Source organism: Triticum aestivum, chromosome 7A (assembly GCF_018294505.1).
Source record: "Triticum aestivum cultivar Chinese Spring chromosome 7A, IWGSC CS RefSeq v2.1, whole genome shotgun sequence".
NCBI classification, from domain to species: Eukaryota; Viridiplantae; Streptophyta; class Magnoliopsida; order Poales; family Poaceae; genus Triticum; species Triticum aestivum.
The window spans coordinates 641,791,549-641,809,591 of record NC_057812.1 but is presented as its reverse complement, the minus strand read 5'-3'; positions in this window follow the sequence as shown (position 1 = coordinate 641,809,591).

Below are 18,043 nucleotides of genomic sequence, written 5' to 3'. Positions count from 1 at the left end.
GGAAGACACACCAACACCTTCTTCTTGGTCACCATGGTCGAGAGGCCGCTCCTAGTTTACCTTAACAAATGAATTGCAGTAGATCCATCTGAGGAACTCTTTTGAGGCCTCTGACTAACCAATCATGAAACACAAAGAAATGTGCAACATGCTACGGATCTAATTTTTTTAACATTCGACCTGTAGGCACCCATTATCCTGGATTTTTTGCACCTGGCATACCATAGGGATGAACAACACCATTGTGTTATTTAACCCCTATGAAACGATACATGTGTTGAGAGTTGGAAGAACTTCGTGTGTGATCTCTTCCCAAAGATATGCCAATATTCCCTATAGAAAATTGAATGCAATCCATCTGGTCCCAGGGCCTTGAGGTCCCGAATACTATCTATTCTTTTTTTAAATATCTTTGTGTGTATGGATCTGTTGGGGAACGTTGCATGGAAAACAAAAAAAATTCTACGCACACGCAAGATCCATCCACGGTGATGCATAGCAACGAGAGGGAAGAGTGTGTCTACGTACCCTCGTAGGCCGAAAAGCGGAAGCGTTTATTAACGCGGTTGATGTAGTCGAACTTCTTCGCGATCCAACCGATCAAGTACCGAATGTACATCACCTCAGCGTTCAGCACACGTTCAGCTCGATGACGTCCTCGCCTTCTTGATACAGCAAGACGGGCGAAGTAGTAGATAAATTCTGGCAGCACGACGACGTGGTGATGGTGACGGTGAACACGTTCCCATGGGGCTTCGCCGAGCACTGCGGAGAAACTAGACGGAGGACTAAACTATGGAGAGGGGTGTCGCACACGACTAAGAGATTGTCGTGGTCTTGTCTGGCGCCCCCTCCCTCATATATATATATATATATATATATATATATATATATATATATATATATATATATATATATATATATAGTGGGGGAGGGTGGCAGCTAGAAGGCGCCCCAAAGGTGGCCAGCCGGCCCTCTTGGGCGACTGCCCTCTAGCGCCCCCATCCTTGTGTGGCGTCAGGGAGAAGGCAGGAGGGGGTGGCGCCCCCCTTTACTTTCTCCCATAAGAAGGGGAAGGCAGGAGGGGCTAGTGAAGGAAATGTGCTTTAGAGGCAATAATAAAGTTTTTATTTTATATTTCCTTATATCATGATAAATGTTTATTATTCATGCTAGAATTGTATTCACCGGAAACTTGATACACGTGTGGATACATAGACAAAACACGGTGTCCCTAGTAAGCCTCTACTGGACTAGCTCGTCAATCAAAGATGGTTAAGTTTCCTAACCATAGACATGTGTTGTCATTTGGTGAACGGGACCACATCATTAGTAGAATGATGTGATGGACAAGACCCATCCGTTAGCATAGCATATTGATCGTTCAGTTTTATTGCTATTGCTCTCTTCATGTCAAATACATATTATTCCTTCGACTATGAGATTATGCAACTCCCGGATACCGGAGGAATACCTTGTGTGCTATCAAACGTCCCAACGTAGCTGGGTGATTATAAAGATGCTCTACAGGTATCTCCGAAGGTGTTTGTTGGGTTGGCATAGATCGAGATTAGGATTTATCACTCCGAGTATCAGAGAGGTATCACTGGGCCCTCTCGGTAATGCACATCATAATAAGCCTTGCAAGCAATGTGACTAATGAGTTAGTTCCGCGATGATGTATTACGAAACGAGTAAAGAGACTTGCCGGTAACGAGATTGAACTAGGTATGAAGATACTGACGATCGAATCTCGGGCAAGTAACATACCAATGACAAAGGGAGTAATGCATGTTGTCATTACGGTTTGACCGATAAAGATCTTTATAGAATATGTGGGAGGCAATATGAGCATCCAGGTTCGGCTATTAGTTATTGACCGGAGAGATGTCTCGGTCATGTCTACATAGCTTAACGTTCGATGACGATTTTGTATTATATGAGTTATGTGATTTGGTGACCGAATGTTGTTCGGAGTCCCGGATGAGATCACGGACATGATGAGGAGTCTCAAAATGGTCGAGAAGTAAATATTGATATATAGGACGTTGGTATTCGGATACCAGAAGTGTTTCAGGATGCACCGGGTACTTATCGGGTCACCGGAAGGGGTTCCGGGCACCCCGTGCAAAAGATATGGGCCTTATGGACCAAGAGGGGAAACACACCAGCCACAAAGGGGCTGGTGCGCCCCTCCCATATGGGCTGGCCAAATTGGTGAAGGAAAGGGGAAGGAGGAAAGGAAAAAGGGAATAGGATTCCCCCTTCCCCCTCTTCCCTTCCTACTCCGAATAGGAATAGGAAAGGGGAAAGGCCGAATTGGGAGGCGCCCAAGTAGGATTCCTCCTACTTAGGGCACCCCCTTAGCTGCCTCTCCTCCCCTCCAACCTATATATATGAAGGGGGCACCGCTAGAACACAAAAGAATAATTGTTAGCCGTGTGCGGTGCCCCCCTCCATAGTTGACGCCCCCGGTCATATTCACGTAGTGCTTAGGCGATGCCCTGCTCGGATCACTTCACTATCACCGTCACCACGCCATCGTGCTGACGGAACTCTCCCTCGACACTTTGCTGGATCAAGAGTTCGAGGGACGTCATCGAGCTGAACGTGTGCAGAACTCGGAGGTGCCGTACGTTCGGTGCTTGATCGGGCGGAACGAGAAGAAGTTCGACTACATCAACCGCGTTGTCAAACGCTTCCGCTTTTGGTCTACGAGGGTATGTGGACACACTCTCCTCCTCTCGTTGCTATGCATCTCCTAGATAGATCATGTGTGAGTGTAGGAAATTTTTGAAATTGCATGCTACATTCCCCAACAGTGGCATTCGAGCCAGGTCTATGCGTAGATGATATGCACAAGTGGAACACAAAGAGTTGTGAGCGGTGATTATCATACTTCTTACCACCAATGTCTTATTTTGATTCAGCGGTATTGTTGGATGAAGCGTCCTGGACCAACCTTACATGACCACGTTCATGAGACCAGTTCCATTGACAAACATGCAACTAGTTTTGCATAAAGGTGGCTGGCGGGTGTCTATTTCTCCAACTTTAGTTGAATCGAATTTGACTGTGGCCGGTCATTGTTGAAGGTTAAAACAACAAACTTGATAAATTACCGTTGTGGTTTTGATGCGTAGGTAAGAATGGTTCTTGCTAGAAGCCCGTAGCAGCCATGTAAAACTTGCAACAACAAAGTAGAGGACGTCTAACTTGTTTTTGCAGGGCATGTTGTGATGTGATATGGTCAAGACATGATGTGATATATGTTATTCTATGAGATGATCATGTTTTGTAAAAGTTATTGGCAACTGGCAGGAGCCTTATGGTTGTCGCTTTATTATATGAAATGCAAACACCATGTAATTGCTCTACTTTATCACTATGCGTTAGCGATAGTTGTAGAAGCAATAGTTGGCGAGATGACCACGACACTACGATGGAGATCAAGGTGTCAAGCCGGTGGCGATGGAGATCGTGACGGTGCTTTGGAGATGGAGATCAAAGGCACAAGATGATAATGGCCATATCATGTCACATATTTTGATTGCATGTGATGTTTATCTTTTATGCATCTTATTTTTCTTAGTATGGCGGTATCATTATAAGATGATCCCTTACTAAAATTTCAAGGTATAAGTGTTCTTCCTGAGTACGCACCGCTGCGACAGTTCGTCGTGCTGAGACCCCACGTGATGATCGGGTGTGATAAGCTCTACGTTCACATGCAACAGGTGCAAGATAGTTTTTGCACATGCGGAATACTCGGGTTAAACTTGACGAGCCTAGCATGTACATACATGGCCTCGAAACACTGGAGACCGAAAGGTCGAATGTGAATCATATAGTAGATATGATCAACATAGAGATGTTCACCATTGATGACTACTCCATCTCACGTGATGATCGGACATGGTTTAGTTGATATGGATCACATATCATTTAGATGACTTGAGGGATGTCTATCTAAGTGGGAGTTCTTAAGTAATATGATTAATTGAACTTAATTTATCATGAACTTAGTCATGATAGTATTTGCATATCTGTGTTGTAGATCAATAGCTTGCGATGTAGCTCCCCGTTTATTTTTGATATGTTCCTAGAGAAAAATAAGATGAAAGATGATAGTAGCAATGATGCGGACTGGGTCCGTGACATGAGGATTATCCTTATTGCTGCATGATGACCCACAAGTATTGGGGATCAATTGTAGCTCTTTTTGATAAGTAAGAGTGTTGAACCCAACGAGGAGCAGAAGGAAATGACAAGTGGTTTTTAGCAAGGTAATGTCTGCAAGTGCTAAAATTGTAAGTAGCAGAGTAGTTTGAGAGCAAGATAATTTGTAACGAGCAAGTGACGGTAGTAGTAACAAAAGTGCAGCAAGGTATCCCAATCCTTTTGAGGCAAAGGACAGGCCAAAACGGTCTCTTATGATAAACAAAGCGTTCTTGAGGGTACACAGGAATTTCATCTAGTCACTTTCATCATATTGGCGCATAAACTGGGGTTTAAGATTCTTTCACTCTCGAAACCCATCATCTAATTGCTACTCCACAATGCATTCCCTTATGCCAAAATATGGTGAAGTGCCATGCAGTCGACGTTCACATGACACCACTAAGGGAATTACAACATACATACTATCAAAATATCGAACACATATCAAGTTCACATGATTACTTGCAACATGATTTCTCCCGTGACCTCAAGAACAAAAGTAACTACTCACAAACGATATTCATCCTCAAGATCATAGGGGTATTAAATAGCATATTGGATTTGAACATATAATCTTCCACCAAATAAACCATATAGTAATCAACTACAAGATGTAATCAACACTACTAGTCACCCACAAGCACCAATCTATAGTTCTGGTAACAAGATTGAACACAAGAGATGAACTAGGGTTTGAGATGAGATGGAGTTGTTGAAGATGTTGATGGAGATTTCCCTCCCCAAGATGTGAGAGTTGTTGGTGATGATGATGATGATTTCCCCCTCCGGGAGGGAAGTGCCCCCGGCAGAATCGCTCCGCCAGAGAGCAAAAGTGCTCCTGCCCAAGTTCCGCCTCGAGGCGGCGGCGCTCCGTCCCGGATTTAAGCTTCTGTCACTCTCGCAACCCATCATCTAATTGCTACTCCACAATGCATTCCCTTAGGCCCAAATATGGTGAAGTTTCATGTAGTCGACGTTCACATGACACCACTAAGGGAATCACAACATACATACTATCAAAATATCGGACACATATCAAGTTCACATGATTACTTGCAAGATGATTTCTTCCGTGACCTCAAGAACAAAAGTAACTACTCACAAACACTAATCATGCTCAAGATCAGAGGGGTATTAAATAGCATATTGGATCTGAACATATAATCTTCCACCAAATAAACCATATAGTAATCAACTACAAGATGTAATCAACACTACTAGTCACCCACAAGCACCAATCTATAGTTCCGGTAACAAGGTTGAACACAAGAGATGAAATAGGGTTTGAGATGAGATGGTGCTGTTGAAGATGTTGATGGAGATTGCCCTCCCCAAGATGGGAGAGTTGTTGGTGATGATGATGACGATGATTTCCCCCTCCGGGAGGGAAGTTCCCCTGGAGGAATCGCTTCGCCGGAGGGCAAAAGTGCTCCTGCCCAAGTTCTGCCTCGAGGCGGCGGCGCTCTGTCCTGAAAGTCCACTTTTTTTCTAGGTTGAAATGACCTATATACCAGAAGATGGGCACTGGAGGTGGGCCTGGGAGAGCACAACCCACCAGGGCGCGCCTGGGCTGCCTGGCGCGCACAGGTGGGTTGTGCCCACCTGGTGGGCCCCCTCTAGTAGTTATTTGCTCCAATAAATCTCATATATTCCATAAAAGAATCCTTGTGAAGTTTCAACTCATTTGGAGTTGTGCAAAATAGGTAGCTTGACGTAGCCTTTTTAGGTCCAGATTTCCAGCTGCCAGAATTCTCCCTCTTTGCGTATACCTTGCATATTATGAGAGAAAAGACATTAGAATTACTCCATAAAGAATTATTATGGATAAAAACTTTATAAATAACAGTAAGAAAACATGATGCAAAATGGACGTATCAACTCCCCCAAGCTTAGACCTCGCTTGTCCTCAAGCGAAAACCGAAATCGAAAAATATGTCCACATGCTTTGTGAGAGAGGTGTTGATAAAAACAAAATACGGACATAGAAGCATCATGTTGATTATTATAACAACAATAAAATTAAACATAAGACTTTTGTCATAGAACTTCTATCATATACTTCTCATGAATAACTAACAATTCATCACACAATCGAAGTATGAAGAAAAAACTCTATTAGAAACCAACAAACTATGTTCTCAGTCAACTTTGCAACTACAATTCATCATCTTTTCAGGAAGGGTCACGTATCGGTGCCTTTAGGCAAGTCCACATACTCAACCATCATATAATCTTTTATGATTGCTAACACTCACCGCGTACACATGAGCAAAACATTTCAACCGGACACATAGAAAGATAGGGGCTTATAGTTTCACCTCCCAATGTATTCACCTCAAGGGTGATGTCAACAATAATAACTCATGCTATCTATATTCAACTGGACATATGTGCCTAGATCTTTCCTCACCACATGATGCTTGCCAAAGGAGAAAAATAAAAGGAATAGAGAGAAAAACTTTGACTCTTGTATAAAAGTAAAAGATAGACCCTTCGCAAAGGGAACTTTGACTCTTGTTTGTATGCTCAACACCTTAGTGCAAAAGAATGTCACATTACATTGCCCCTTGTGATAGCGACCTTTATGCAGTCTGTCGCTTTTATTCTTCACCATCACAAGTTCGTGCAACGCTCAATTTTCTCTTACACTAAATGGTCTCACACTTTTAGAAGCAATTTTATTGCCTTTTTGCACCGATGACAACTTACTTGAGGGATCTTGCTCAATCCCTAGGTAGGTATGGTGGACACTTGAAAATTAGATTTGGGTTCAAGAGTTTTTGGATGCACAAGTAGTATCTCTACTTAGTGCGGAAATTTTGGCTAGAAAAGGTAGGGGGCAAGCACCACATGTTGAAGGATCTATGAAAATATGACTTCTATGTGAATATGAACAAACATAAATCATTAAGTTGTCTTCCTTGCCCCAACTCAACAATTTTGGCATATAATATTTTGATGAGGGCTCACAATCACAAAAGATTTCTAGGGTAGTATATTTATATGTGAATCTTCTCTTACCTTATTAATTCTTTCATGAGTTGCATCATTGATTAATGCTATGTTTGTCAATCTCTAATAAAATTTTGTACTTATACTTTTCCTTATGTGGTGCCATCACCTACCATAGGATTAGTATATAATCTTATTGATTTATTTCTTTTATTTTATTTATTTCCTTTCTCTTTTTCTTTCTTTATTTGCAACATGAGAGTAAAGAAAGCAAAAACTCACACTAAACTTTTATTATATAACTTGCACACGATTACAACGATAGATCACTAAGAAAACTCTCAAAGAAGAAAGGACCGAACTAACTTTTATTCATCTCAAGCAAAAATATCAAACTAAAATAAGTAAAAGTAAAAATATAGTGGGATGATACGATACCGGGGCACCTCCCCCAAGCTTAGCGGAAGCCAAGGGGAGTGCCCATACCCGATACTCAGTTCTCCTTTGGTGGTGAAGAAGATGATGGTGATGATGACAATTGTGCCTTCAACTTTCTCATATGATAGTTGAGGAGAACAATTTCCTCCTTTAAATCATCGACTTCCAGCTCCAGCTTCAAGATCTTGTCACATAAATCCCCTTTGCTTTTCCACCTAAAACAGAAAGGAATAGATTGGTTTTTAGACCGGTTAGCTATCTTAGGAAGACTTGACTTCTCGAATTCCACGTGCATATCCCCAGGTTGAGGAAGAGGGACATCCTCCTCCTCCGAGCTTGAATCATCGATCTTCATCAAGTGAGCAACCTCTTCGTCATCTGTAGTTCGACCATAAGGGGATAGGTCCCCATAGGTTTTTGGGTCAGCAATGAGATGTGAGACATAGCTCTCTCCGTCGGAGTCTTGGGACGACATATTTTTAGAACTGCACAGAAAACAGCAAGAAAAGAAAATAGATGATTTCTCCGCGATACAGTGATCAATAGGTTCGGGAAGTATATATAGATTTTTTTATCTTGTAGGACAAGCATATGGTAGAAAAACGGAGTCCGGGAGGTGTCCCAGGTGGGCACTACCCACCAGGGCGCGCCAGGCGTGCTCACCAGGGGACGCTTCCTGGAAGTTTCTTTATTTCCTAAATTTTTAAATATTCCAAAACTGATAAAAATATTTTTGCGGATTTTTCGGAGTCTATTTACTTACCATATCACGTACCTCCTTATTTTCACGATTCTGGAGTGTTCCGGAAGGACTCTTTTATGTGTTCTTCTGGTGTCAAAGTTTGGATAATATTACTTTCAACGTTAATAGGCGTACCTGAGATATAATGCTTTATTCGTTGCCCATTTACAACCTTCAGGTTAGTACGTTCGAGATTATTTATTTTGATGGCTCCAGACCGATACACCTCCTTGATGACATATGGGCCTTCCCATTTTGAGAGGAGTTTTCCTTCAAAGAATCTAAAATGAGAGTTGTACAAAAGAACATATTCTCCGACTCTAAACTCACGCTTTTGGATTCTTTTGTCATGCCATCTTTTAACTTTTTCTTTGAATAATTTTGCATTTTCGTAAGCTTGGGTTCTCCACTCATCTAGAGAGCTAATACCAAATAACCTCTTTTCACCAGCAAGTTTGAAATCATAGTTGAGTTCTTTGACTGCCAAAAATGCTTTATGTTCTAACTCAAGAGGCAAACGACAAGCTTTTTGATAAACCATTTTATAAGGAGACATACCCATAGGATTTTTATATGCTGTTCTATAAGCCCAAAGTGCATCATATAATTTCTTAGACTAATTCTTTCTGGACCTATTGACAGTGTTTTGCAAAATTAATTTTATTTGTCTATTGCTAAGTTCAACTTGACCACTAGACTAAGGATGATAGGGTTTAAAGTCGGAAAGCACCATGACATCATACTTGGTAAGCATTTTACGGAAAGCACCATGAATAAAGTGTGAACCACCGTTAGTCATTAAATATCTAGGGACTCTAAACCTTGGGAAAATAACTTCCTTAAGCATTTTAATAGAGGTTAGCACTACTCGTTGGAATAACTTATGCCCATTTAGTAACATAATCAACAACAACCAAAATATGTGTATACCCATTAGAGGAAGGAAAAGGTCCCATGTAATCAAATCCCCAAACATCAAATGGTTCAATAGCAAGTGAGTAATACATAGGCATTTCTTGACGCTTACCGATATTACCTATTCTTTGCCATTCATCACAAGATAAGACGAACTTACGGGAATCCTTGAAAAGAGTAGGCCAATAAAATCCAGATTGCAATACCTTGTGAGCAGTTCTATCTCCAGCATGATGTCCTCCATAAGCTTCAGAGTGACATTTCCGTAGGATTTGTCCCTGTTCATGCTCAGGTACACAATGTCTAATAATACCATCTACTCCTTCTTTATAAAGATGTGGGTCATCCCAAAAGTAATGTCTTAAATCATAGAAGAATTTTTTTCTTTTGTTGGTATGTAAAGCTAGGTGGTAAATATTTAGCAACGATGTAATTAGCATAGTCAGCATACCAAGGAGTACTATGAGAATTTTTTTGCAGCTAACTGCTCATTAGGAAAACTATCATCAATAGGTAGTGGGTCATCAAGCACATTTTCAAGCCTAGATAAATTATCAGCTACTGGGTTCTCAACTCCTTTTCTATCAATGATATGTAAATCAAATTCTTGTAACAAGAGAACCCATCGAATAAGTCTAGGTTTAGCATCTTTATTTTCCATAAGATATTTAATAGTATCATGGTCTGTGTGAACAATTACTTTGGAATCAACAATATAAGGCATAAACTTATCATAAGCAAACACCACTGCTAAGAATTCTTTTTCAGTAGTAGCATAGTTCCATTGAGCACTGTCTAGAGTTTTACTAGCATAATGAATTACATTAAGTTTCTTATCAACTCTTTGTCCTAGAACGACACCAACAGCATAATCACTAGCACCACACATAATTTCAAAAGGCAAGTTCCAATCGGGTGGTTGAACAATAGGTGCAGAAATTAAGGCTTTCTTGAGTGTTTCAAAGGCTTCTAAACAATCATCAGAAAAACAAAGGGAATATCCTTTTGCAAGAGACTAGTGAGAGGCCTAGAAATTTTAGAGAAGTCTTTGATAAATCTCCTATAGAAACCAACATGACATAGGAAACTATGAATACCTTTTATATCTTTAGGACATGGCATTTTCTCAATTGATCAATCTTAGCTTTGTCCACTTCAATACCTCTTTCAGAAATTTTATAACCCAAGACAATGCCTTCATTAACCATAAAGTGGTACTTCTCTCAATTCAAGACAAGATTTGTTTGTTCACATCTCTGCAAAACTCGATCAAGATTGCTTAAACAATCATAAAAAGACTTCCCTTAAACAGAAAAGTCATCCATGAAAACCTCAACAATCTTTTCACAAAAGTTGTAGAATATAGCAGTCATACATCTTTGAAAGGTAGGAGGTGCATTACATAAACCAAAAGGCATACGTCTATAAGCATAGGTTCTAAAAGGGCAAGTAAAAGTGGTCTTTTCTTGATCAGGTTGAGAAACAGGTATTTGTGAAAAACCATAATATCCATCAAGGAAGCAAAAATGTGTGTGCTTAGATAATCTTTCAAGCATTTGATCAATAAAAGGAAGAGGGTAATGATCTTTTCTAGTTGCTTTATTTAATTTTCTAACATCAATTACCATTCTATAGCTCTTTATTTAATGCTTCCCACAAGTATAGGGGATCAATTGTAGCTCTTTTCAATAAGTAAGAGTGTCGAACGCAACAAGGAGCAGAAGGAAATGCCAAGTGGTTTTCAGCAAGGTAATGTCTACAAGTGCTGAAATTGTAAGTAGTGGAGTAGTTTGATAGCAAGATAATTTGTAATGAGCAAGTAACGGTAGTAGTAACAAAAGTGCAGCAAGGTAGCCCAATCCTTTTGAGGCAAAGGACATGCCAAAACAATCTCTTATGATAAGCAAAGCGTTCTTGAGGGTACACGGGAATTTCATCTAGTCACTTTCATCATGTTGGCTTAATTCGTGTTCGGTACTTTGATAATTTGATATGTGGGTGGACCGGTGTCGGTGTCAAAACCGACGGATCTCGGGTAGGGGGTCTCGAACTGTGCGTCTAGGCCGGATGGTAACAGGAGGCAAGGGACACGAAGTTTTACCCAGGTTCGGGCCCTCTTGATGGAGGTAAAACCCTACGTCCTGCTTGATGAATATTGATGATATGGGTAGTACAAGAGTAGATCTACCATGAGATCGGAGAGGCTAAACCCTAGAAGCTAGCCTATGGTATCATTGTTGTTCTCTATGTTGTCCTACGGACTAAAACCCTCCGGTTTATATAGACACCGGAGAGGGTTAGGGTTACACAAAGTCGGTTACAATGGTAGGAGATCTACATATCCGTATCACCAAGCTTGCCTTCCACGCCAAGGAAAGTCCCTTCCGGACACGGGACGAAGTCTTCAATCTTGTATCTTCATAGTCTAGGAGTCCGACTGAAGGTATAGTCCGGCCATCCAGACACCCCCTAATCCAGGACTCCCTCAGTAGCCCCAGAACCAGGCTTCAATGACGACGAGTCCGGCGCACAGTTTGTCTTCGGCATTGCAAGGTGGGTTCCTCCTCCAAGTACTTCATAGAAGATTTTGAACACAAAGATAGTGTCTGGCTCTGCAAAATAAGTTTCCACATACTGCCATAGAGAGAATAATATTTTCACAAATCTAATCTGCTGACGTATTCCGTAGTGTGATGCACCATGGCCAAGCTTTTATCCGAATCGTTTTATTATCCCACCTCAGCGCATCATGCGAGGCGGTTTCCTTGGCACGTCTTGTTAAAGTAGAGATCGTGTCCCCTTATTCCGGGATTCTCATCAATACGGGCGTGGGTAACCCAACCGCGCCATTGATTACGGCGCTTGGAGATAAGCGAGGTTTACCAGGCTGGTGGGGACACGTAGTTGCGTCCACCCATATAAGGGGATAAGGATCCACCTTTTCACCTACGCCTTCTTCCTCCTTTGCCTATCCATTCTCGCGCACTCGAGCTCCAGCGCCCAAGTCCGCACTCCCCACCTCAACCTTCTCCAGCCATGTCCGGAGCGGGAGGCAAGTGGATGGCCTCCTCCGTCACAAAGGGTCACATCAAAAAACTGAGGAAGGTCGGATACTTGTCTAACGATATTGCGCACCGGCTTCCCGAAGAGGGGCAGCTCCTCCCCACCCCAAGGCCCCATGAGAGGGTAGTGTCCCTTCCCCACTTCCTACACGGACTGGGCTTTCCTATCCACCCATTCGTCTGGGGACTCATGTTCTACTACGGCCTGGATTTCCATGATCTGGCCCCGAACTTCGTCCTCAACATCTCGGGGTTTATCATCATGTGCGAGGCTTTCCTTTGCATCCTCCCCCATTTCGGCCTATGGCTCAAGACTTTCAACGTCAAGCCGAAGGTGGTGCGCGGCAACCATGCGGAGTGCGGAGGCGCCATGGTGGGCAAGATGCCCAACGTCTTATGGCTCGAGGGCTCCTATGTGGAGACCCTGAAGGGGTGGCAATCAGGGTGGTTTTACATCACCGAGCCGCGCGACCCTGAGTGGGTCGCAGACCCCGTGTTCCGGTCCGGACCCCCAACGCGGCTCACGTCCTGGAAAGAGACGGGTCAGTCGTGGGGCAGCAAAGGAGAGGTGACTGGACTGCAAACATGCATCCAAACCCTGGTGGACAAGCAACTCAAGCTTGTCAACGCAATCCAGGTTATGCTCATTCGCCTGATCCTCCCGTGTCAACAACGGGCCTTCAATCTGTGGGAGTTCAACCCGGCGCAGCACCGAACTCTGAGCAGGCTCTTCGACACGACGTACGAAGATGCCTGGAAGGTGCTTTTCAAGGGCGCCGAGGCTCCTGCATCCGTTACCGAGGATCGCGGATTCAGCGCGAAGCGGCACGCTAGTGCGGTAAGTTGTTTGTACCTTTTACAGGGTATTAGTTTTTCATAGTTTAACTCTATGTGGGATCTAAGCTCCCTTACCTTTGACAGGTTTGGCAGGAGATGTCCGGACAGATCGACTGTCCGACTCCTTTGCCCGAAGACCCAGCCGATGCCCGCTTGGCGAAGCTGCTAGTTCCGGCACCCCATGTGGTGCCGGAGAAGAAGGCCAAGAAGAAGGCCACAGGGACTCGAAAGAGTGCCCGGCGCCTGGAGGTGTCGGATCCCTCATCCGACGACTCCAAGATGCACTGCTCCCATGAAGACAAGGAGGAGGAAGAAGAGACCCCTCCCCCTCTAATGGGGGAAGGGAAGAAAAGGAAGGCCGCCCCAACTGGGGAGGCCGAAGGGTCCAAGAAGGGGAAAACCCTTCCTCCGGACTACTCCACCGACGTCGACGACGGCAGAGAGGAGTGGCCGCTCAGGGCCAAGCCCCTAGCTAAATCATAAGTATCCTGATACTAGAGTAATTCATAGTATTCCTTTATTGCACAACTTTCCCTTATGTCGAATATGTTTATGCAGCCCACACAAAGACCGGCCCGACGCGTCGTCGAGCGGTTCACTGGACTCGTTGGATGTGGATTCGCTTCCGATGGCTTCCTCCCCCCCCCCGCCCTACGGATGACACCGAAGTGTTGTCCCAACAGGTTCCAAGCCGGGAGGAGGTGGTCCTGGAGGCGTCGCAAGGCGACCTCCCGGACTCCAGGAGTAAAGGGGATAAAACCCCCCAGGGCTCCAAGTCCGGCCCTAGGCCGGACACCACTCCGGAACCTTCAAAGGTTCCAGAGTCCGGCGGGCGACCTCCTTCCAAGAGGAGCAAGCCCACCGTGCCGGTGACCCCCGTCCAACTGGAGGCGCCGGACAATCTGTTGGAGGCGCTCCAAGGCGCCTCCATCGACGAGGGGCACCACACCATTATGAGTGCGGTGGTCCAGAAGGTTCAGTCCGCCAAGAGCGGGCTGACTAAAGCTTGTACTAGCCTTTTAACAGGCTTTGAGGTAAGTAAAGAATGTGTAAATAATATTACCGCATGGACAGTAGCCCCTGATGCTCTGTTTGGCGTTCGGGAAGAAATGCCGAATAGAGGATCAAATAAAATTCACAGGAGTCTAACAAAAAGGAGTCAATATGCGTATGCAGGCTTCTCTGCTGGCGTCCGCCGCACTGACTGCGGAAGTGGACACGCTAAAGCAGAACCTCAAGCGGTCCGAGCAAGAGCTCGGGCATGCCAAGAAGCAGCTTGAGGACAATGAAGGTAAGAAATACCTTGTTTAAGTATATATATAAAAAGTGCAATTGCAAAAAATGACAGGAGTATCGTGGCTATTGTAGGGGCCACGTCTGAGGTGGTGACCCTTAAGCAAGCGCTGGGCGAGGCCGAGAAGAGGGCAGCCACGGCGCGCATCTAGCGGGAGAAGTATGAGGCCAAGGTTGGCAAGGTGCGGCAAGAGCTCCAGGCTCTCATGAAAAAACATGAGAGTTTGGAGCTTGACTCAAAGACGCGAGCGTCCGAGCTTGCGGTGGCTATTAAAGATGCCAAGTCTGCCAAGGCCGAATCCCAGAAGACCCTCCAGGAGTTGGATGCGGTGAAAAAGATAGCGGCGGGTAAGGCATTCTTTATGCAAAGTAAACATGTAAACGTGAGTTACTTGTTACTTACCCGAATCCGGAGTTCTCTAGGAGCCTTTGCGGATCTTCCCCATAGCGTGTCCGATGCTGCCGCCTTCTATCAAGCCGAGGAGGGCAGCTCGACGGAGAAGGTGTTCTGGTCTCAGTATGCTGAGGCCGGACACCCCGTGCCCCTGAGCGACCAGCTGAAGCAACTGGTCGAGCTCCACAAGGCGATCGAACAGGCCATGAAGGGCCTCATAGTTCGGCTATGGCCTGGAGAGTCTCTGCCTGGGAGCTATTTCGGGCTGGTGCGGCAGCTGGTGGGGGCCTGTCCAAGGCTCAAAGTCATCAAGCGCTCCGTCTACATTGAAGGTGCCCGTAGGGCCCTTGCCCGTGCTAAGGTGCACTGGGGCAAGCTGGATGCTGAGAAGCTTGTGAAGGACGGGCCACCACCGGGGAAAGAGCATCGCAAGCCCGAGAATTATTATAAGGATGTTCTGAAGGGTGCCTGCCTTATGGCGCGGCGGATGAATGTTCTAGGGATGTAATTTTTGAGTAAAGCTCGCTCGTTTTGTCCCGTGCGCTGAAAACTTGTTCATATGCGCTAAGCAATGCTGTTGGAATTTAAAATATTACCTTTTGTGCGGCTGTTTATCAATTCTGAGAGATGGCGAGTCGTCGGCTTCTGCCCCCGTGCCGCTAGTGCCTGGGTGTTCGGGGATAAACCTGAGCGCTCTTTTTCCCATGTTTGGGTCCTTCGAGGGAGGCGCTCAGCACAACGAACAAGGCAATCGGACTATAATGCTTGAACACTCTCACTTAGCCATAGAATTCTATAATTTTAAATTTCGGCGAAGCCCCTAGCATTCGGAGGACCGAGTTCGGGGCGCTATCCACGCCTTGGCCGGACAGAGCCGGCTCCTCGCTCTAAGCGGCATAAGTCTTTAGGGATTCGAAAAACCTCTTGAACAGTGACCAGCTCTCGCTTCATCATGACAGTCAGTTTTAGCTTTCTCTACTGAGGTGCTCGACCCAGCTCAACTGGGCCACAATCGCAGTAGTTCTCCTAGTGCTACCTTAGCTGATATAGCGGAATGTAAGGCACCAAAACATAGGAGCCGGGCAAACCCAACTATTTACCCAAGACATGATTCGGAGCCGATGCATATAATGCTATAAGTTCGGGGTGCCGCACTTGTTAAAATGTTCGGACTTCTCACACCATATTAAGGGGTACTAAAGCCCCTAGCGTATTTTGGCCGTACCAAAGTGTACGGGTGCAACATGTCATTAAGGAACATATATTTGTGAAAAAAAAGAGTAATGCAAAAATAGACAAAAGATGTGCGTTGTTTATTAAAAAAGGGCTGTGATCAAAGCAGAACGATACAAATAATGCGATAAGCAAAAGGTTGGACTATTTTAATATGTCCGTTCCAAGGGCAGGCTGCGGAATGGTATGCAAAACAGGTATACTGCTCGTGATAGAGACCACCTGGGAGTTCCGTAATGCGGCATGGCTTGTCTGCTTCCCTGGTTCTTGCATCGTTTGTGCAGAAATTGAACTGCCGAACAGGCCTTCCAAAGAGTGGAGTCCTGAAAGTAAGAGAAAATTAAAAAATCGGCAGCCCCTGGTGCGGTTTAAGCCGTGTTTCAGGCGTGCCGTGATGGTGCCCCTCCCCCTGTACCCATGGTATTTGTAGAGCGTAGTTATGTATGCGAAGTATTGGTGTCGCATTTTTGCGAGGGCTAGGGTTGGGGCCGCATTGCTATGCCTGCTCGGAACGTGTTAGGCGGTCTTGTTGTAGGTTACTCTGGGCGCGCTTGACGGTGTCCGGACGTTTAATGGCCGGACTGGAGAACTGCCTGGAGAGGCTGCTTTGTACTTCCGCTGCAAGGGCCGCCGTGTGCTCCTCCATTCGGAGGGAGCGTTCGGTGTTTCCATTGACCGTAATTACTCCTCGAGGGCCTGGCATCTTGAGCTTAAGGTATGCGTAGTGCGGTACCGCATTGAACTTGGCGAATGCGGTTCGTCCGAGCAGTGCGTGTTAGCCACTGCGGAATGGGACTATGTCGAAGATTAAATCCTCGCTTCGGAAATTATCCGGAGATCCGAAGACCACTTCAAGTGTGACTGAGCCTGTACAGTTGGCCCCTACACCTGGTATTACGCCTTTAAAGGTCATTTTGGTGGGCTTAATCCTCGAGGGATCTATGCCCATTTTCCGCACTGTATCCTAGTAAAGCAGGTTCAGGCTACTGCCGCCGTCCATAAGGACTCTAGTGAGATGAAATCCGTCAATAATTGGGTCTAGAACCAATGCGGCTAATCCGCCGTGACGGGTGCTAGTGGGATGGTCCCTTTGATCAAAGGTGATCGGGAAGGAGGACCATGGGTTGAACTTTGCGGCAACTGGCTCTATCGCGTATACGTCCCTTAACGCGCGCTTCCGCTCCCTCTTGGGGATGTGGGTTGCGTATATCATGTTCACCATCCGCACTTGTGGGGGAAAACCCTTCTGTCCACTATTGTTCGGCAGCTGGGGCTCTTCATCGTCATCGCTATGCAGCCCCTTGTCTGTATTTTCGGCATTTAACTTACCTGCCTGCTTGAACACCCAACAATCCCTGTTGGTGTGATTGGCCGGCTTTTCGGGGGTGCCATGTATATGGCACAAGCGGTCGAGTATTCGGTCCAAACTGGACGGGCCCCTAGGATTTCTTTTGAATGCCTTTTTCCGCTGACCGGATTTATAGCCTCTGAATCCGGCATTAACTGCCGTATCCTCAGCGTTGTTGCCGTTAATGCGGCGCTTCTGCTTGTTGCGACACGACCTGCCACTACTGTCCCTGGTATCCGAATTACCAGGGTTCTTGGTCATGTTGTTGCTACGAGCAAGCCAGCTGTCTTCTCCCGTGCAAAAGCGGGTCATGAGTGTCGTGAGTGCTGCCATAGATTTCGGCTTTTCCTGTCCAAGGTGCCAGGCAAGCCACTCGTCACGGATATTATGCTTGAAGGCTGCTAGGGCCTCTGCGTCCGGACAGTCGACTATTTGATTTTTCTTTGTTAAGAACCGTGTCCAGAATTGCCTGGACGATTCATCTGGCTGCTGAATTACGTGGCTTAGGTCATCGGCGTCTGGTGGTCGCACATAAGTGCCCTGGAAATTGTCGAGGAATGCGGCTTCTAGGTCCTCCCAACAACTGATTGATCCTGTTGGCAGTTGTT